Source organism: Diorhabda sublineata, chromosome 1 (assembly GCF_026230105.1).
Source record: "Diorhabda sublineata isolate icDioSubl1.1 chromosome 1, icDioSubl1.1, whole genome shotgun sequence".
NCBI lineage: Eukaryota > Metazoa > Arthropoda > Insecta > Coleoptera > Chrysomelidae > Diorhabda > Diorhabda sublineata.
The window spans coordinates 28543218-28566570 of record NC_079474.1 but is presented as its reverse complement, the minus strand read 5'-3'; the positions used below and the strand labels follow the sequence as shown (position 1 = coordinate 28566570).

The window sequence follows — 23353 nt, the reverse complement described above, 5'->3', positions numbered from 1 at the left end:
GAATAAAGGAAACTTTGATTAGGTAGATCGTCTTCCTTAGACTCTTACCTTGTAGACTAGAAATGTCAACCAAAATGTTTTGGTGAAAAATCGATCAGTCATCAGTGTGCTACAATCTGGTCCATAATGCTCCGTCAGTAAGTTTCCCACATCACGATATTTTAAGTGCTTTATCACAATATCTGTAACTACGTGTTCTTCACCACCAACTTAATGGCGCCAAATTCATCTTTGTAGAAAATTTCCCATATACGATCTTTTCATCCTTGTATTTTATTATCAAAAATTATTTCACTGACTTTCTTCCAGTAAGGATCGATGTAGTCCTTCACGGGATGATTGTTGAATTGATTTTTCAATATTCTTCTACAGCAGTTGAAGCATTCCCTTTACAGAAACCATAAATTATTACAATAAATGAATATTTTATAAGTGAATTTTGGAAATTTATTAAAAGAGCGCTGTATTGTTTTACCCTGTATTATTTTTTATATTCGACAGTTATTCGCTTTCCTATTGTAGAACATAAATAATTTTTGAACGGTATCTAGTGTAATTAATTGTTTGTGGTATCCATTATCTGCAAGTTTTAATTACAAAATAATTAATTTTGCTAGAAATAACTACTGTTGACACAGATGAACACTTTGAGTTGCTGATGGTTTATGTTGAAAGAAAGAAACTCCTCGACGATGTTATATAACACAAATGGTATTTCATAGGTTGGAACAGTTCATTCTTCAACATAAGCCATGCACCATAACGAAAACCTGCAAGAAAAAATAACATATATGCAAACTTTCAAAATATTATGATAAGACTTAAAATTAGTCGAAACGTCAATTTTTATCTATATTTCAAAAATTATTAAAAAAAAATAATTTTGAAACAGAAAAGATCTATCATCAAGAACATTTAGAAACATAAACATATCAAAAGCTCTAAGAAATTAAAGAAATTTATACATGTATATAAACATAAAACAACTACTTTCCTGGCTAATACCACAAAGAATATTGTATTACATCCTCTCCGAAGAACGTGATGTCATCGACAATCCGCCGAAATTGACCTCCCTAATAGCAATTACAAGGAGAGAGTCGTAACCACTGACTAGTTTCGACGTTGTTGCGTCTTTTCAGAATGGCGTAACGACCTCTCGTTCGGAGTCTCTAATTCGAACCGAAGACACAACCAGCCGGTGCTGGTACATGATTCATGTAGTTTAACATTCCTCAGTCTTCTGGCGACATCTTCACTTCCAACTGCCAATCATTTTGTTTTTAATTACTGAGCATACCTCATATATAACCTAATAATTTAATTCATATATCGCCGTCTACAGCAAAGATCTACATGACTAATTAGAGATAACAATTTCGGCGGATTGTTGATGGAATCACTTTCTTCGGAGGAGATGTAATTCAATAAAGTGCTTCAAGCAGGCCTTTTAGGCTTATAGCATGGAAGTGATTCCCTTCCACTGTTTCCTATTTTTTGCTTTCGTTTTCCAGTACTGCATTCCCCTCTCTCATTCTCTTTTAGATCTTAGAGATGATGGACATCTCTGCGTACCATCTTTCCCTCGGTCTTTTTCGTTTTTTTGTTCCTCCTTGTTCTATGCCCATCATTTTTTTTGTTGCTATGAAATCTGGCTTTCTGTAGGTGACCCAGCACCTCTAATCTTTTGGAAATTATTATTTTCCTTAGTTCTGCTTCTTCAAATAGATTCCTTATTTCATTATTTGTTCTCCTCAGCCATAAATCTCCCGCCTAGTATTTTTCTTTCCCATATATCTAAAATCCCTTCCTTTGCTTTGTTAAGAATCCACGTTTTGCCTCCGTAGCTCACTGTTGGTCTTATTATTGTTTTGTAAAGCTTCGCCTTTCTGGAGATTTTTTGGGATCATATTATCACATTCAGCGTTCTCAACTGTTTACTTCCCCTCGTCATCCTCGGTTCCAGATTTTCTCCCTCGTCACCGTCGTCCTTAATAACCACTTCAAGATATACATAACTTTGAACTTATTCTAAGTTCATTACCTTTTTTTCATTCAGTTGAGGTGTTGTCATTATCATGAACTTCGATTTATCGTCTTTGACTCGTAGATTCACTGTCACTGCCATTTCTATGAAAGCACTGCAGGTTTCCTGAAGCTCGTTTTCCGATGTTGAAAATATTACTACATCGTCTTCGTATGCCAGTAGTTGCGTTATTCTTGTTTTTAGTATCCCTGTTCTGTTCGAACTGATTTCACGTACTATCCTTTCTAATACTATAATCAAAGCTTAGTGGATACAGGATCTTCCTGTTTTAATCCTGTGTTGGTCTGGTTATTTTGCGTTAGGAATGTATTGAATATATTGTCTTTCTAGTGATTTCTTCTTAATGCATATCAATAAAGTTTCTCAATAGAACAATTCCGTTTTTTTTAATATTGAAAGTTATGTATGTTACAAAGGGGGCATAGGAATTTTAGAGAGACTAAGGTGGGGCTAAGGAAACACTGGTTTGGCCTTATTCAAAAGATTGTATGATATTACTTTGACTGAAGCAATTCAATTACAACGTATTTTTACACGAACCCGAAGTATGGAAGACACACAATGCTTTGGTGAACGATGCTCTATTTCATATTACAGGAATTATTCTCAACAGGTGAATTGATACTTATGAACCCTTTATCTTCTCGCTCTCCAAATGTAACACAATCTGTAGATAGAGAAGCATGTCTTAGCGTTTCACCAGTTATCATCCAGGTCCAAGAACGCTTTTAACAGTGTGCAGAGAATAATTTTGAACTCTTCCTCTGTCTTATATTGCATCCTGTTTAAATACACGCTTCATGTATATCTTGTTTCACATAGAAAATGATACGCGAAGGACTGTTAAACGTTATATAATTTTGATGCGTCACTTGTTGCCACTGAAAGCAGTTTTTTCTTTCATTTTTTAAATAAGGAGTGATACATGGAAAGGTAAAAGGAGAAGAAGAAACAATAAGCGAAATCGTATACGATAATAATAAGACATTTGTTTATAAAATTACACTGAAGTTTGACGTTTTTCCAATTTTATTCTGTAGTTTCCCTCTTTCTTGCGTTGCCCATCCTTTTTTCTCGAATATTCTCGCATGTTCCTCTTTTAAAAACAATCCCCGTATTTATATAAGTTAACGGAAAAAGAAGAATAACTTACTAGTTGAACAATCTCGTTATTGTAAGTTTGTTGAATTTAATATTTATTTAAAAGAAAAACATGAACTGCTAATTAAAAAAAAATTAAATTATATATTTGTTCGTAACTAATTGTTACTATTAATATTTATTAACATAATTTTTCAACCATTTGCTATATTGCTCGTTATAAATATGCAATATTTTCAGTATCGCTCATATTTCTCTTATTTAGAATTTCATTGTTAAGTAGTATATTAAAAATTTTATTAAAGTCAGTCAGTGTGTCGTCTATTTTCATCGTTGCATAAAATAAAGACCGAAGTAGGTCGAAACTTCAATATTTACAAGTTATTTTGAACTGATTAACATTGAAATGAGACCTAAAATCAAGACAAATCATCTCGAAAAACATATAAAAAGATCTAAAAAGAAAAAAATTAAAAATTCGACTTTCTAGAGATGCGTTAACTAAATACATCAAATAATACAGGGTGCGCCAGAGAAACTTACTTATTTGAAAAAACATCCGAGCGATGAGTTGGGGAAGTACAGGAGAAGGAAGTCCCCAAGTTTCCCCCCCTCTAGTCAGCTGCCATCATGCTCTAGGTCGAGAAAGCAATGGGCATTCGCCGTTGAGAGTTACTTGTATAACAATCGCTCAATTGTTGCCAAACAAAGTGCCATCCGCACTAGTTTTGAAATTCCTCCTCACAGACTTGTTCCTGACCGTAATTCAATTCTGTCGTGTGTCACCTCATTTCAGAAATGTCGTTAAACCCAGACCTGGACGTAAAAGGACCACCAGAACTTCGGAAAATGTCGAAAGAGTGAAGCAGTCAATTCTGCGTTCTCCTCGGCGGTCCGCTCGCAAACATGCAGCTGCTCTGGGTATTTCTGATACCACTGTTCGGCGAATTCTCCATGAAGACCTTCATTTTCATCCCTATAAATTGTCTGTTGTGCAAGAATTGACCTAAAGCGATTTTGTTGCCCGCCAAAATGCATGTGAACTGCTGCTTGACAACCTGCCTCAAGATGCGGTCGTTTTTTTTAGTAACGAGGCTTTCACATATCGGGCTGCGTCATCAAACAAAACATGCGTTATTGGAGTAGTGAAAATCCGCGTGAAGTTCACCACCAGAAGCTACTTCATTTCGAACGAATTACTGTCTGTTGTGCGATATCGGTAATGGGAATAATTGGTCCTTATTTTTTTTAAGAAAACGAACGTGCAGTTACCGTGAATGCAGCTCGTTACAGTAACATGGTCGAGGAATTAGGGACGTTTGGTTTCAGCAAGATGGAGCCACAGCACACACAGCACGAGGCCCAATGGATTTATTGCGACAACATTTTCCCGGCCGCCTCATCTCTCTCTCAGAGGTGATCTCCCATGGCCGGCGCGCCCTCCAGATTTGGCTCCAAGCGATTTTTATTTATGGGGTTATTTGAAATCCCTTACTGGTTTATGTCGATCGACCACGGACCATTGCTCACTTGAAGAACAATATTCGCGATGCCATTGCCAACATACCCATTGATATAATGCGAAGAATGGAGACGAACTTCCGAAATCGCCTAAATCAGTGTATACACAATGGAGGTTGCCATTTAACAGATGTCATTTTCCTCGCCGAATGAAAAAAAACTTGGGACATTCTATTCTCATATAAATAAATAATTAAAACGATATTTGAATTTTGTTTTTATTGACCTTTCAAATTAGTAAGTTTCTCTGGCGCACTCTATACAATAGGCCTGCGGCTCGGGTGACAAAAATCGTGGACAAGAATTCCCTACTTTTCTCCCGTGGTGCGTATACTATTTTTTTCTTTCGCCTGGATGAAAAGTTCATCCTTGACGTATTCTAATTCACTATCAGAATCGTCTAAATTATATGATAATGAAAACTAAATGTCGCGTAAAGCAAACTGTAATCGAGAGTAAACATTTCGATAAATAAGTCATTGCTACGATACCGGGAGAAAAAGAAAGTTCTTCCCGGGAGAGAATAGGCCACTTTTGTCCCGCATACCAGGGTAGAAAAGCGAATTTTCATCCCGGCAAGAGAAATGCTATTAATTGTAAGTTATTCTTTTAGTATATAATGTATGGGAGAGTTGGGATGTTTTGGATAATATTTATTTGTCGTTCCATAATAGGAATAAGAAACCGTCTACTCTTAACTTGCAATAAATTGTAGAGGGAGCTATTAATCAACTTGAACGTTAACTTAATTAATTAAGTATAAAGTACATCAGTGGAAAGTGTACTGGTTTCTTATTTTTATTAAAAGGTGGATTTACCAAATACTCTTCTTTCCTTTGTCTGTGGAACAACATGATCAGAGAGCATTATTACATAAAAAAAGAATGGCATAGTCGTTGGTAGATCCAAAAAACATTATTCTACCCCTTTTACACATTAAACAGAGACCTAGTTCGAGAGTCTTTTTTGTTTTTAAATATTTAAAACAAATATTTTTCAAATAGCGTTTTTTATGGAAGTACGTATTTGTAGATCTTTATGTATTTCCATAAAACCAACAAGACAAACACACCTTTTTCTTGTGCCCCATAAACCATTTCCTGTTTCACGAGAATTATTTTTTCAACATTCCACTCCTTGAATAATCTGTAGGAACTTTTATTATCATTGGTTTAAAATAAATAATAGACTACACTCAGTGACATTTGATTTTAAGGGTACATCTAGAAGAAATAATTTATCGACTTGAATAAAAAATTACTAACACGTATTAGAAATAAAATTTGGAGCTTCCGTAACTAAATAAAAACACTTTTGAACACACGTCAATGTATCGACAAAAGGAGGTGGTCGATGACTGCTTGTAGCACCTCATTCAAACTGTAAATTCGTGGATTAACTGCGCCAGAGCCTGTGAAGGAAAAAATGGACAGTCTTCTATTCTATTCTAGACTACATATTAACGACACTTCTTGGAAAAACTTCATTCAGTTTTGATTTCCATCTGACGTAAAATACTCTTCACTGACTACATAAACAATATTCAGAAGAGTGAGTTTAAAGAGTTCTAAATTTTCGTAGCTGTTCTTACTTTTATTTTATGATTGAATGAAACGAAAACTTGTCCAACATATTCTATCTATAACCTATGAGATAATTATCTTTTCATAATTAAATTTTTCCAAAGAATTTTCTTGGATGTAGATACACTTTTATGGAATTTATAACTTACTGTTTCTCAACTGCAACTTGTTAAAATAATCTAGCGTTGTCTTTGTATTATACCAGACTCTTCCTTTGCCGAATAGAATACGAAATGTTTTTTCCACTGATTTGGACTTGCTGGAAATTCAATGAACAGTTTGGAAAAACAATTGATACAAGTTTAACGAGCTAAAATATATATTCAACATTGTTTAGATATTGGCACATACTTTGATCTTTCGAAGATTTTCTGAAACTGGCAATATCAGCACAGATTCTCATTAAAATTTCAGCTATTTTGGATGCTTAGTTTCTCTATGACAATCGTATAAGTTCATCTCTGTGAGTATTTTTCTGAAAATAGAAAAAAACTGAGTGTCGAGATATCATTAAATATTTGAAAGAGGAGTTAGGTACTATTTACGGAGACCCTGTACCATCATTTCTGACCATTAAATTATCGGCAACTCAATTCTAACACAGCCATATCAGCTTGGCCGAAGACGAACGTTAGACACGGCCAATAACTGCGACAACCAGTGATATTATCGAAAAGCTCACCGATTGTACCAGACGACCATTGGATATGGGTTAGAGATAGAAGAGGCTATAGGTGTACCAAAAGAACTTATTTGTCATATGCTGACTGAATAATTATGCAAGCGTAAGCTATCCGCTTATTGGACGTGGGCTCATTTAGGACCAAAATCGCATTCGAATGAACTCTTCCCAGTCCTTATTGACACGATCTATGCAGTGCATTCCTGAAATGAAAAATCAATCATCACAATGGATTACATAGGGAAAACCTACTCCAAATAAGGCAAAGACGGTTTTAACGATCGGAAAAGTGATGCTAACCATTTTTTGGGATAGTCGTGGGATTGTGTTCATGAACTAACTTGAAAAAGATAAAACAGCGACTGCATTTGAAGAAAAAGAAGTTCCATCAGAATAATTCATCTGTTCACACTTCAGTGATGCACTTCGTATTGATTGAGAACCCCTAGCGACTTTTTCCTGTTTGCTAATCTTAACGGAGAAAGACTTTAACTATTATTTGAAATGGTAAAAAAGATTAGAGCTTCGTTGGAAAAAGAAATTAATCAAAATTGTGTAAATTAAAATATTTACAAAAATATAATTTTATCAATTAAAAATTATAGTAGAACTTGCTAAATATATTCCAACATTTTGTTAATTTGTTTTCATTTGTGTTGCTTCTTCATTTGAAATATCTAAAGTCAATCAACACGGAACTGAGAATAAAACGACTCTAGAATTACGATGTTAACAGTAACATCAAATTAGCTCTCGGTATCAATATCTGAAAATTCTCAGAGAGAGAGAGAGATTGGTTGGATAATTTTTAGGTATGATGAAGGAATTTTTTTTATAAAGAAAAAGAGGAAAAGCGAACCACCATTGCCCAGAAGAAAACAAAAAGAGAGTTCTGGTTCTGGCTCTTCTCGGTTTGGGGATATATATATTTTTTGTTTTTCCTCAGAAAACCTGCATCACCGACGATGGACGAAGTGTGTGCATTATCTGATGGATATGGAAGAGTTCTGAAAATTCTCAATTGCCTACTTTTAATTCTGATACCTCTTTATGGTCATTTCATGAATTATTCAATACATTCTGTTATTGTTTTATTTGTTCACGTTACCAAATTTGCCAATGTCTAAAATCTCACCAACAAATTGTTGACTTTTACCGTGTATCGCAAGTAATTTTTGGCAGTGTAGATTATATTATGCAAAATACTGTTGGTATGCGCGAACATATCTAGTTAACCTTGAAAGAGCGAGCTCCATATATTAGAAGCTGCGTCTAGAATAATATAGAAGTACCTGGTCTAGCGTATGTAACAACATATTTTTAGTCAATGAAACTGGCGAGTATCACGTCATTTGACTTACTGTCGTTCTATATAAGGAGTGTTTAAATGTGTCGGTTGTGACCATTAAAATATTGTATATGACACGTAGGGTATGAAAGGTTTTAAATTATTTGATTGTTATGTAATGAATGACATTTTAATTCAGTCGTTTTTCTTGAATTCAATGGCGTATGTATAAAATATTGATGATATTGCTTGTGAATATAACTAACAGAGGAAGAACCAATTTTATATGCTTATTTTAATAGTCCTGAAACAGTAAATCCTTTATACCTACCGAAAATTAAAGAAACAGTCATTCAATTTCTGGAAATTACTTTTTGTCCTCATGGAATTTTTGCCAAAACATTTATCTTTTAATTATTGATAGCACCCTATCAATATTTCCAGTAAATGAGGAAAAAATATGGAGGACACATTCTTTGCTCGATTTATTATAAAAATCGCGAATTTGTTGCGATGCATTCACAAAATGGAGCACTGTAAATAAACTAAACAACTTTCAAAACACGTCTATCAGTCCCAAATCTAGTTTCCAATAATACAGTCTAATAATTGGGAGAAAAAAATTGATTATAGAATGTAAATATCAAACTGACGAATCTCCAAGCATGCTCATGAATCCTAATCCAACTCTCAATCCTACAGCCCAGTAATTGAGAAAAGAAAATGGAAAACACATTTTTTGTTTTACATATTATGAAAATCGCGAAATTTTCTAAATATATCACAAAATAGAGCACTGTAAATCACGCAAGAATTAAATCATAAGTTCTTCCTCATTTATAACTTTGTTGGACGACTCCATCGGGCAGATCTTCCAATACATCATCATTTTTATAATCAAAATTGTTCTTGAACAACACAAATCTTGATTGGGAATATCTAAAAAAAACTTTCTGCATAATATTTCCAATTTACTGCATTTGGTAAAAATTTGTAGGAAAATTCAAAAATAAACTTTTTCAATGAACCAAACTAACTGCTTCATTCATTACCTCAAACCATCTTCCTATTATTGTTTTTTCAATGAAACTGGTTTGCAGTGTAGCGGTTGTATGGTTTTAAACAAACCATTGAGCTATTGAAACTATTTTACATTTGAATACTCATTTCGATAAAGACTCATATGAATAAATCGTTTCACAGAAAAAAGAAAAGAAAGAACATTTAATTTTATATAAAGTTAATTCATTCACGCTCTGTTACCTATAACGACAAAATACACGTCTAAACACAGACAAACTAATAAAAAAAGTAGAATAAAGTAAAAATAAACATCTTTTTTATCTAAATAATACTAAATATCTATAAAATAAATTTAAGAAGGTATAAGAAATAAAAAATAAATTTTTTCAGTTGTCTTAGTTTTAGATTTCTTCTGAATGAAAATTTTTAAAATGCGATAATAAATTGAAGTTTCAACATATTTCGGTTTTCATTAAAATATACAATACAATATACAATTTTTATAATTATTTCAATTAATAGGTCACTTAAAACATGAATATCAAAATAAAAATCTGTTTCAACCAAAAAAAAAATATCTTTAGTTGTCATATTTCAAAAGTATGTAGCAGCGATGAATTAAGATCTTAACGAAATTGTCTCGAGCAAACTTAACATAATTACTTCATTCTGTTTCTGTTATATCGATGCATAACTGGTGTACCAAAAAATGAGATTGAAATGGCATCAAAATCTAACTTGGTCTGTTTTAAAATATAATATTCATTCAGAAGAGACCTTAGATCAAGACAATTTAGGAAAAAAAAAGAAATAAAGAATTAAGTCATCTTGTGACACATTTAAAACGTATGACAAATTCCATGGGTACCTAAACACAAACAGGTGTATGTAAATAAATGAAAATTCTTTTTTAATAACGCAAAGGACATTACACAGTCTAACCTACAATTAATCTGGCATACAATAATTAGAAAGTAATTGTTTAAATGCGCATTCACCATAACGTTTTGAAAACTAATAAATTAGCAGTTAACGTATTTGGTTATACGAGGTGAAGTCGAACTCCCACACGATAATGATGTCACAGCTTCTTGATTCTACAATGACATGAAGTAATTTTCTATACTTTCAATTCAAATTCGCCGATATTTAATATCGTAAATTTGTGGGCGATGCTTTTGTCTCGTTCGGTATTAGTTTAAGGGGAACGAGTTTATTTAAACGGGAGTAGATTTGAAAGGTATTGTTTTATACTTCTACAGGGTCATGCTTAGAAATCGAGATATTTGACTGACCAAAAATATGATCAGAGAAATATAACATTAATAACTGTGTCTGCATCAGGATTTGTTACACTTTACTTTCGGTCACTTCACATTATTGTTAGACTCGTTATTCTTTCATACATTGAAAAAACACCTACAAAGAAACCAATACCCCAAAACACTTTAACAGCAATAATTCCACCAATGAATTGAACCACCGTCCTCGTATTTTTTTATAGTTCTACTACCCTAATAACAATTAATATTCTGGATCGTTGTTGTCGTTTATTATATATCCTTGGCTCCTGGCAAACCAAGAATCATCCACACAATAATATTAATGAAAAAATTACAACAACAAAGAAACGACATGATCACCATCAGAGTAATCCCCTTTCGAACTAATACATGACGTGATCTCTCCAGGTGTTGTTAGCAACTCTCGTAGTCTTTGATCGAAACGCCCTCATTACAGTTGGTTGTAGGCTTAATATGCTTTTTGTTTAAGAGAAAGAAATCGTTGCGCGATAGATCCGACGAATAGGATAGCATTGGTATCACTGGAATATTTTTGAAAACTGAATTGTGTCACACTCAAAGCACAGTGGCAAGATTCATTGTTTTGATCCATGACAATGTTGAGCGCTCTCAACATTGCCACTGTTGACTCTAGTACTTCGTTTCGGGATCGTACTAATCAGACCAACTTTTATTATCCCTAATAATGGGATTGACTTCTTGCCTGTTCCAAACAGTCTTCGTTGCTCGATGTCGTTTTTGCTCTTCTGAAAGAGTTTTTGAAATCATTTTTGCACAGAGCTTTCTCATTCCGAAATTTTGGGTTAAAATCTGCTTGTAGGTTTTACGGTTGATATTCAATTCGTCGAATATCATTCAAAACATTAACTGACATTCTTAGTGGATTAGGAAGCGTATTCTTTCACGGGCTTCGATTGAAAATGAAATTTTGTCTGTCCATGTTTGCGACAAGCTCCACTGACACGAGTGTTCATAACACACACCGCTGAGAAAGAACCGATGATCGCACGGAGGTGGAAAAATATGTATGGGTGGAGCAGGTTTACCACATTATGCAGTAGAAGTTTTGTTGTTCCAGGGTTATCACAAAAGCGGCAAAAAGATCACTTTTATTACCTAATAATTGAACCTTGTACTATATACAAGGGCAGATCCAATAATTGTCAACAAAAGTCTGCGCGATTTTGATGATGATTTTTTTCTGAGTACACCTAAAAAGGAGGTTTTGAAAATATGAGTGTAATATAATCAGATCCGGGCAAAAAAATTATTAATTTAGTTTCAGTAATTTATATCTCAGCTTTTTTATAACTTAGTGTTATAGCCATCTAAAACCAATTAAATTTTTGAAAAATCGTTGTTTTCAGATATCCAAAACTTTTATGAACTTGGATTTCTCTCAAGGAAAATTGCTTTGTTATATTTCTAAAAAAAACTATTAATTCAATTAGAGATTTGAGCTTGTGAATATTGCATTGTTGAAAATAATTTTTGATGATGAATTCTTACATATCAATAATAATTATTTAAGGTACATATGAACATGTCATTATTGTAAACAATTTAATAGTTAACAACGATTTTTCAAAATTGGATTGGTTGTAAATGGCTATAACTTTACCAAAAGTAAGCAATTAAGAAAGAGTTTAGGAAATTTCATAAAAGTACACCTTAGTAGACATTAGCTGCTGGTCGTGCCTTAAGGGTGCGTAAAATAGTGTTATGTTAACGGATAAAATTTAACCAAAACAGTTATTTAGTTGGAAGCCGTCAGCTAAGCCTAATATAGATTTCCTCAAAATAAATATTTTTTTCTAAAAATCGGGGGTCTACTAAGAGTAATGCCGATAGGTAAGGGTTTCTAAATTATTGAAAATTCGAAAAAAATCAAAAAATTCTCCCATGGCCGGATTTTGTCAAATCGGGCTAAAATTATCAGGATCGTCTTCTTTATTAGTCCATTAAAATGTTACAATTTAAGGGCCGAATATTGCATTGTTTAGAAGGCGCAATTTTATTTTTGAAACATATGTCGGGGGTCAATAGAAGCTTAACCTCAAGTTTGTTGGGTCGCCACCCTTGTACTCCGGCCGCCATCTTTGAAAAAGGGTGCAAACACTTAACACTTAAAAAACGCGCCTACAGAGACTCTACCTCAGAGATCAGAAATAAATTATCCTTTTTATTTTCTTGAAATAGTTACAATGAAATCAATTATTTAAAAATAGGAACATTTGTAGTGATTGTAAAATGTAGTATATATATGCAAAAGCTGACACTATTGTCTTTCCGTACTACAACGGAAGTAATATTTTTTATTTATTTTCTTCGACAATTTGATCGTCTCGAGGTTTAATTTCGAAATTAAAAATTCCGTATGTTCCTAACACGTTTTTTTTTCATATTTACATTGTTCTCAAGATCTACTCTGTGTAATTACATATACAATACATACAAGGCAATTCGTTACAACAAAAAAATTGGATCAACAAGTAATACGTGGGATGAAAACTAGTTTTATGAATAACAGTATTACTTATACTTTCATTCGGGTGTGCGACAAGCTTAGAAATGGTATTTATGTGCAAGTGACCGTGACGTTACGATACGTAATTTGGAAATCAACCGGTTCGAAGAACTGTTAATAAGAGACACGTTCGATGTGAATCATAACTCTACATATGGTTATAAAATTGATTAAAGAATACATTTTTTATTTTGGTTCTCTATAAGACAATGAAAAAATATATTTATCAATAAAAGAATCGCTATAAAAATCTCATTGTCTCTGAATTATGTGCTGGTCTGCGCCTAATCCATGAAATACTTTACTATATTTTTCTTCAATTTTTTCCATATAGTGGGCTCTTGTCTCTATTTGGAGCCAAAAAAAGGTTGAACTGAAAAAATTATGAAATTTCTATTTCCATTAAAATAGATCTAGAATGCTGATTCTATGGTCCTGTCCGGAACTAGAGGCAACGTTGTTTAGTATTTGTTTGGCATCCATCAATAGGGAATATTTTCAGGGAATTTGTATACATAGAAAAAATTGGACATCGTTATGTGATACAATAATTTTATTTGAAAGACTTTAGACGAACTAATATAAAAGCTGAAAAATATTGGGTATCAAAAATTAAACGATGCTGCGAAGACCAGAATCGCAGTGGTCGACCAAATTGTGGTAACGACTCAAGAATTGTTGAACAAAATTCAAAAAGCGTTACTGGATAATCGTCGACTGAAAGTGCGCGAGCTAGCAGACATAGTAGGCATTTCAAAAAATGCGGTACATCGCATATTAACTGAAAATTTTGACATCAGAAAGTTTTCGCGATGTTTCTATCGAGTGTTTGGCAATGTTTCACAGAGATAAAGCCGAAATTAAAGAACAATCAAAACAATTTACTTAAAAGGGAGAACCAGCTCTAAAGAAGGTGAAGACCGTTCCATATGCATGGTGTGTCAATCGCTTATTGCAATGGCCAAAATTACTGAATTAAAGTTTGATTTACTACCTCAAGCATCCTATTCGCCAGATTTAGCGACCTCGTTTTATTTACTATTCTCAGACTTGAAAAAATGGCTCGATCGTCAAAGATTTTTTAACAATTAAGAGGTGATGTCGGCTGTCAATGGCCATTTTATGAAGCTTGACGATACTTGATATAAAAAGGGTATCGAACTTATTGAACTAAGTGAGCTAAAATCATTGAAAAATAAATAAATTTTTGTTTCCTTTGTTGATCCAAGTACTTCTGGGACCTTCGTCGTAGTAGGCATATGTAGAAAATGATTTCTTCCTCAAAGTTACCAACGGATGCTTTGGAGCTTGAAGATTTTTTCAAAGAATAAAAATACTAATTTATAAATTGACTAAATTATAGTGTCTTTCAATTAGAATTACTAATTTCATCAAATTCTCTCGTATATTTGTTAACAGGGGATCAAGATTTTTACCATGTTCCTGAAACATTAATAGAAATGAATTTGAATCTTTTCGCTGCCCTTGACGATGCGAACTTGTTCTATTTAATAATTTCACGTTATGTAAATATAGAAACAAACTTATCTTATTCAGAATGTACCACAACGTGAAAACTCATAGTAAAAACAATTTTATATATATACATATATATATATATATATATATATATATATATATATATATATATATATATATATATATATTCTTTTATCGTCGGCTTTCATGGTTATTTCGCCGATCTATTGTAAAATTCTCACGGTTCAATGCGTGAAAAATTATCAAAAACAAATTGGTAATTGCCGCAGCAAGTAGGCGATAACCATTTTATAATTAAATAACTAATAGTTCGCGGTGATAATTAAGGTTGAAGGTCATAAATAAAAGAGACCTTAATATCCATCGTCTTTGAAGTCAGATTTTCAATTATCATTTTGTTGATGACAAAATGTCTTAATGAAGGATGTTTCCTATAGTTTTCTATAAAAACCGCATGTTAAGGTTGCAAATCAAGTTGATATCAACATTTTCCAGTTTTTAAACGTTCAGAAACGGTCAGGATTCTTCGTAATTCGTAAATAATAGTAAAACTGAACATATACTTTCTATAATAAAAAGTTGTTTCAACTTTCTTTGTATTTCGTTTTAATAATGAAACGTGAAATTTTTCGAATGCTCAATCTAGTGTTACTATGTCTAAGATACAAAAGTTTTTGACGTTTTCCTAAGAGTTTTCCAATTGTCTAAATTGTTTGCTAATTACTAGGAGCAGGTACAACAATACAACTATTGAATATTCCAAAATTTTCTCCCAAATTTCCATTTGGTCTGCAAAAAAATAATTCATCATTATTCCGAGGTGGGATTTAGAAAACTAATATATAAACCAACACATTTTTAATCTACCTATATAAATTTTAGATTGAAGTCGCTATTAATTATAATAAACTGGATAGTAAATCTAGATTTTCACTTCAAATTTTCAAAATTAGAATTGAATTTGATCATTATCAAAACAACAGCGCCGAAGTGTAAGCCAAGAACTGCTTGGAATATTTTGAAAATCACAATCAATGGAATATTCTAATAGAGTACTTCCCAATGAGAATATCAACAAGATAAAATTTTGTGAATATTGATGATAACAGATGAATCTACATATTCGTTACGTAATCCGTCTACCGTAAAATAATAGTTTCTGGAAACATTCCAACAAAATTGAATATTTCAAGTTTCAGCAAGAATTTGGCAGGACTAAATCATAGATCCTTTTTAAATAAAAGGTAAGGAAAGAAATACTATCAATAGAAGGATTTCTTCACATATTGTTAGTGAGACCAAATAGCGTCCCATATCACTAGATTTATCCCCAAATCATTTGCTCAATATTGAATTAAAAATGCAGTATAGACAAATTGATTTCTTCACTTTGAGTGACAGTTTGTCCTCCCAAATCACGAAATTAATCCCCAAATAATATTTTAATAGAATTAGTTAAAAAGAAAATGTTTATTAATATGTCTACGAAAGAGCTACAAATATTATCAAGTAAAAACAAAAATAATCCAACAATAACAATTGCCTGATGTGTGAAATGCTAATCATTTAAAAGATATGGATTATTTTTTCTCTTATTATAATGACTACAAAAAATTTCATATTGACTCTCTGCTTATAAACTAATGAAGAATCTTTAAAATAACGAGAAAGAATAATCAAATTAGATTTCTTTTCGGGCTGATTCCGAATCAGTTTAGGTATTGATAGCATGTGCATTTTCAAATTTATCGTTCGCGGAGGGAAGAGTCATTAGCCAGTGCACGACATGTGCGTATACGATAACTGTAAACTGATTTCTAACTATTTACTATTATTTCATTCATAATAAGTGAAGAATCAAGTACCAACTTGTAGTCTGTTAAAAACTAATAAAAAATATCTATTGAAAGACATGAATGAATGATAAAATCTTTAGCTTGTAGAACATTAATGATCAGTTTTGGAAACATACTAATTGCTTTAATTACTGTTATAAAATATATAATTTACAAGTGATCCTACTATTGAATTTGGTAGAACTTCACATCAAAATAAAATCAAAATCTGTAAGCAATTTATTTTGACACAAGATGCGCCCTATAATTCGATTTACCACTAAATATCTGTTTTAAATCTTTTATGATTTTATTTGAATCCACTTGTAAATGAGATAATTTTATTTATTTAGAAATTGTCTAGCTTTTATCGCCCTTTAACGCTAATTATTGGTTTTAGTACCTTTCCTTACTTCTAACTTCTAGGTACTTTTAAAATTGTTTTATTGCGTATTTACAATTAGTACTTACTACGAGGAGGTTCAATAAGTTCGATATCTTTTTTATTATAAGAATCGTAAAGCTCCTCAAATAGTCATTAACTACGAACATCACCTCTTCATTGTTGAAAAATCTTTGACCACCAAGGCATTTTTACAAGTCTAGGAACAGAAAATAATCCAAGTGGGCTGAATCTGGCGACTAGGTTGCATGAGGTAGCAATTCAAACTTAATTTATTAATTTTGGCCATTGCAATAATGTGTGTGCCGGTACATTATCTAAATGAAAAAAAAGTTTCTTTTCAGCTAAATGTAGTCATTTTTCCTTAGTTTCTTCGCTTAAACGTTGCAATAAGTTCGCATAATAATTGCCATTGATAGTTTTTCCCAATTATCCCAAGCGCATCCCAAAAACCGACGCCATTATCTTGCTTGCAGATAGAACGGTCTTTGCCTTGTTTTGAGTCAGTTATCCCTTTTCAGTCTACGTTTCGTCCATGGTCGTCACAAAAAATCCTCTTTACTTCTGTAAAACATTGCCAAATACTCGATGAAAACATGCGCTGTTTTTGTTACATTTTGAGCAATCGCGGCGGCACCCATCTTGCGCACAGCTTCGTCATGTCCAAATTTTCAGTTAAATGCAGCAATGAACCGCATTTTTATGTTTGCATACTCGCTCAGTCGAAAATCATCCAGTACAGCTTTATAAATTTTCTTCTCACATCGTCCTCTCATTTGTCCTACTACTGCGATGCTGGTCTTCGCAGGAAGTACGGCTTCGTTTAAACTCTGCTACCCAATATTTTAGTGTTGATAACGAACGAGCAGTCTTGCCCAGAATAGAATCTAGTTCAGCTTTTATATTGGTTGAGCTATTGCCTTTCAAATAAAAGCATTGTATCACATAACTACGACCAATTTTTTCCATGTTTACAAATTTACGGAAAAACAAACTTGAAAATGATATTTTTCAAGCAAATCCGTGCTTCGTTCACTTTTCAGTTGATCTGTTTCTCAATATAAGTATAATTTTCATATTCATTATTGAAGTTCAGGATATTTATTTCTTTTTCAGCCTACATATCTGATTACCGAAATAACTAAATGTCAATCCCTTACAACACAAAACATCCTAAAACTCATTCCCACATAGATATAGAAAATGTTTTTAATAATACTTTACTATTACTTAGAATTTAGATGGTTAAACTTGTTTTTATTGCTCTAGCGAATTTGTGATTATAGTTTAGTACTCGCCCGACTGATCCGTGAAACGATTACTACTGATACCTGTACCAACTCAAAAAACTGTTTAATTAATCTCTGCTGATAAGGAGGATTGTTGGGTACTAGTTTAATCAGCTTAATTTTATTCAATTTGGATAAAGGCCAATTGCAACAAAACATGTACGCAATTTTTTGAATAGCTTATATAAATGTAGAATCGCTAATATTAGGTCGGTGACACAATTAGAAATCGGTCCCGAAAGTCCACTAACCTAAATAATTGAAAATTTGCGGAAATAACTAGAACGATTAGACAGTAATGTGAAAACATTATTTTGTTTATACATTTTTGAATTTAATTCGGAAACTATATGAGTCTCTCAAACTATTTAACAGAGATAAACAAAACACTTTATTCATAACGAAGTTTTCTTTCTTACAGCGGCGGACCATAAAGGCAACGCTATTAAAAGTTGAGAAAGTGCATGGACTATAGCGTTCCATGATTTTTACACTTTTATATTTATAAATATCTCGAATGTTTGAAATTTGTGATGAATGAATAAAATTTGGTATCATCTTTGAATGTTTTTATCACTCACAAACAAACAACGACGCAAAGTGAAGAAAATAATGTAAAATTGATATTGAAAAAACAAAGACTGAGCAATAGTGGCACACAGATGATCATAGAATTAAACAGTTAAATATAGAGGCAATCGAATATAAATAAATAAAATAAATACCTACAAGTAACGATAGAAAAAGATGAGAAAAAACTAGGCCAAAATTAACGACCGACTAGAAAGTGCTAGGAAACTATACCACGCGCTCAATAAAACGCTTATATGATAAAAAAACCATTATAGAAATAAAATTAACAGTATATATAAATAAATAGTGACAGCCATGGCGCATATCCCACGATAGTTATCACATTGTTTGCGATCTCTTTCTTTGGAAAACGATGTAATATATCCTTGTTGCCATTCTTGTCATGTTTTCCAAATATAGTTTAGTATAGTAGTAGTTTTTCGGATTTGTATTTGACTAATCCCACTCCTGTTTCGGCCGCTTTTCTATTTTCAATTGATCGTGTACAATCTTCGATTTAATCAAACTTAACTTATTCTGTTATACCTTCGTCATCCTCGATCCTCGATATGTCAACTTTATTTAAAACTTTCATAAAGACATCGGAAAAATTGCGGAAGCTAACACCATACTTCGTTTGTATTTCTATGTAAAATAGTCTAAAGATGCGTATTCACTCCCAACATAACAATACGAACCAACCAAACGCCCGCGCACTACAAACAACAATTTTCGCGCGCCGTCTGAACAACTTGTAACAAAATATTTTGGCGCGGATCGTTCCGGTGTTCGCTGCGTTCCCACCAGTTCCCATCAGTCCGTGTTTGTTAGTGTGTTTGTCGACATGGATGCATCTGATATTACCATAGTCGCTGGTGCTTATAGAGGTCTTAGCGGGAAATAAAAGAGAGAATAAAAAGAATAGAACGAAAAATGTAGGCAAGACGCTCTTTTTGCCCCGCAAAATATAGTGATCTAAGTTATATGGCAAGAATCATGTTTCTTTACTTTGTTATAATATGTGCCAGTTGTCGGATTCCATAAAATAGACTGCCTTTCAAACTCATCAATTAACTTTAAACACTTTTTCCCGCTCCACTCCATGTACAGTTAAGATTGTTACCCTGCACAGGTGGAGAGAAAAATAACACTAGTAACTATCCGTCCTATCGAATTATTATCAATATTATCGAAGATAATTGAAAAACTAATGAAAAACCGTCTATTGCCTTTTCAGTTTCACCATAAAATCTCAATAGTTGGCTTTCCTACCTGACTGAAATTTATACATTACTTAATAATAAATTTTATTCGGCTTCCGTTTTTTGAGATTTCGTTAAAGCTTTCGATTGTGTTAATCATGAAATTCTGTTTAGAGTATTATAGCATTCGAGGTGTTTCTTTAATATGGTTTGAATCTTCCATGGTCCGTACATGAGGAGACCTTGGCGAAAAAATTATCCTCTGCTTGTTTTGCTATTAAAACTGTGTCCAAATCTCGTATTGCTTTAACAACTTACTACTCGTTTTTCGAATTGCATCTTCCCTACGGTTCGCCTTTCTGATAATCTTGTAGTTTGAACCTTTCCAATCTATTTTCAAATTACAAAAAAGAGCTATTCGTTACAATTATGGTTTAAGTAGTAGAACGTATTGCGAATTCCTATTTTGAAACATACAAAATATTAACTCTCTCCGCTCTTTCCATTTTAGAATCCGTTTGTTTGGTTCGCAAAACTTTCACAACTTAACTGAGATACCCATTCATAGCTGCTCCATTAGAAGAAAAAAATTGGACATTTACTTAACAATACCCACTTTTGATATGGTAAAAATTCTATCATCTTCAGTGCCAAAAAAGTAGTCAATCAGCTACGTTCAGAGTTAAAAATGGCAAATACATTTAATGAGTTCCGAAGATTGACAAAGGCATTTCTACTTGAATTTTGTGGCAGAAATCTACAATCTCTCATAGACTGCATAATTCAATTTAGTATGAAGGACGATATTATTTGTATTATGATTATTATTGAGCCAAATTATTATATTATATTATCTAATATAAAATTGTGCCCCTTTGTCCATTTTTTATGACAATATAGCTTATATCTCTTTGAGAACCACAATCGCAACGAACGTTAAAAATTGCCGTATCCACTGAACAACAGCGAACGCATTAATTCTCTTTGAGCATGTCCCGTTTACCGACAAATTTCCGAAAATGTTTTGTACGTTCTGTTCTGTTCGGGGCAACGTAGCGACTAGAATTTGATACAGCGCGCGCGGTGTGTTTGGGTTGTTCGGAGTATTTGCCGCAAGTGAATACCCACCATAAGATATGAATGACTCTCTTGAAATCTTCACTAAAACTTAAGGGGGGGTATAAGATTTTGAAAGCGAAAAAAGCATATTTTTGTGATTTTTTTCCGGCGACGTGAGTAATATAATTTTATGAAATTTAATTACATATTATTGTACAACTTTTCAAGTATGTTAGAAAAAATTTCAATGTGAAATATTGATGAATAATCATTTGAAACAAAAAAAATGATATCCATTTTAGAGGAAATGTATTTTTCGAGATAATCAGATATTTTTATATTTTTTTGTAACACTTGGAAGTGAGAATTTGTTATTAAAAAATACAAAAATATAAAAACAAACTCTTTCTAATTACCTGTTGATTTATATGAAAAAGTTAGTTCAAATTTTCAAAATAATCAGTTGAGTAGATTTTGAGTTCGAATGGTCACGAACTACGGGAAAGGCAGTTCGTTTAACACGTTGTCACTCCGTTAGTTTCACTCGGATTGACTTAAAATTTGAATACAGTATTCTCGACATATTGTTCATTTAGAGAAAAAAAAAATGCAAAAAACCTTATCCCCCTTAACGTTAATTAAAACATAGTCTCGTTTTAGTCACGAATTATGAAGTAAAACAATCATTCAATAAAATTGTCAATACCTTGGACGAATACCAACAATTCTTTTCACATTATATATATATATATATATATATATATATATATATATATATATATATATATATATATATCTTGTATCGGTCATCCGTTTAAATTGGCAATGACAAACCTACATAAATTCTAATAGAAAAACAAAAATTAATTAGGAATCAATAAACAAATATCTCAATCAAAATTATCTAACGAGGCGTACTAGATAAACATATCCCCTGTATATCCCGTGGTTGAGTTATCTACATTCAGCACCTACGTTATGCAGATATCTCGGCCTACCTGATCAACGTGTAAGTTCCATAGATGGTCAGACTCGGCCGCGTGATCCTAGTTTGTTTTCTCGATTGTCAGTTGTCCACTGATTCTCGAAACAGTTGAGTAGCTGCGCGGCCTGTGTAAATATCTGCGTGTTTCCAATATTACCATACCTGATTAGTGTCGAAAATAATAGAAATTTTCAGTATATAGTGAAGGTTGGTTATCGCGTATTTTGGTGAACTGTGTTTATATCTTTTGAGTGGATCTGTCACTTTTATCATTATTTATAGGTTATTTAAGATAAAACTATTATTTTATTTATTATCAATCATATAATTAAAAAAAAATAGAGTTCATATTATAAGTAATAGCGGTTTGTTAATTTTTTCTTTTTCTTTATCAATTATTATCTTTCTGTTTAATCAGCGATATGAATTATTTTGATTAATTTATAATTTTGCAAAACTGTAAGTATCATTTGTTTAAATTAGATTATAAATAATAATTTTTCAACAAATAAAAATATTGTTGTTCAAATATTTTTCGAAGATACGAATTTCTAAATTGAGATATTTTCTAGTTCAATCTACTATGAAAACATTTTCTCTACTACATTCCTCACTTGTTTATATTTTATTTCATTATTTTTCTTGTATTACCACCATGTAAGAAAACTCTATACCTATGTAACCAATAAAATATTAAAATCTCATTTTCCGGACAGTGATTTTTCAATTTGGACATTGAAATTCGAATGTTCCATTGGAAATCATATTTTCGTTTCAAGTATTATTTTGTAAATAAGCCCGTATAGGAAAAAGTATTTTTATATTAGTATAAATTTCAGTAGAGCTCATAGATTTGATCATAAATTGTTTTTTAAATTTTTCATCATTTCTCAAGTTCCTAAAAAGGGTTAGTAGAAACTGAAAAATAATTGGGATATGCTTACTACAAATTTTCGTAACGTTTAACTAAATTTTATATGTTTTTGAAACTGATACATCCCATGAATTTGTTTTTATATCTGACTCTCATAGAGGGCGCTAGTTACACGGTGAGCACCAAGTACTTTTTCAAGATTAGATTCTTTAAAAAAATTCCGAGTGATTTTAATTTTACACCTAATTTTAGTGAAGCTCGATACTGTGTATCCTTTTCGGAATTATTAATTAGTATGCATGATGTGAATTAACAATTCTCTATCGCGTAAATGAGACCTTAGCGATAAAACGGATACACGTTAAAAATTGGGATTAATGGTTTTCCTTTCTGATAACGTTCCCAAAAATCAATTAATTTTTCTAGTCTTTATATGTTTTGTCATGGAAAACTGTCATTTACTGATAGTTATGACAATCAGGCAACAATCATTAGATTTTTGAAACTTTGTTATTGGTAAAATTTGTTGATGTTATTATTATTAACCTGAGGGGTGA

General features: G+C 32.3%; 1 protein-coding gene across 45 annotated transcripts in view; it reads left to right on the top strand.

Annotated features, from left to right (window-relative positions):
• The window catches only part of LOC130446725 (microtubule-actin cross-linking factor 1), a 300505-nt gene that overhangs the window by 63439 nt on the left and 213713 nt on the right, over window positions 1-23353 (top strand). For 2 of the 45 annotated variants that reach the window (XM_056783185.1, XM_056783131.1), the window contains exon 1: window positions 21952-22129. The exons of 41 other annotated variants lie outside the window; for them this stretch is intronic. The gene's annotated coding sequence lies outside the window, so the exon portion shown is untranslated. Of the gene's footprint in view, window positions 1-21951; window positions 22130-23353 lie in introns of those variants that run through there. 2 more of the 45 variants (XM_056783495.1, XM_056783485.1) reach the window with 1 other exon arrangement.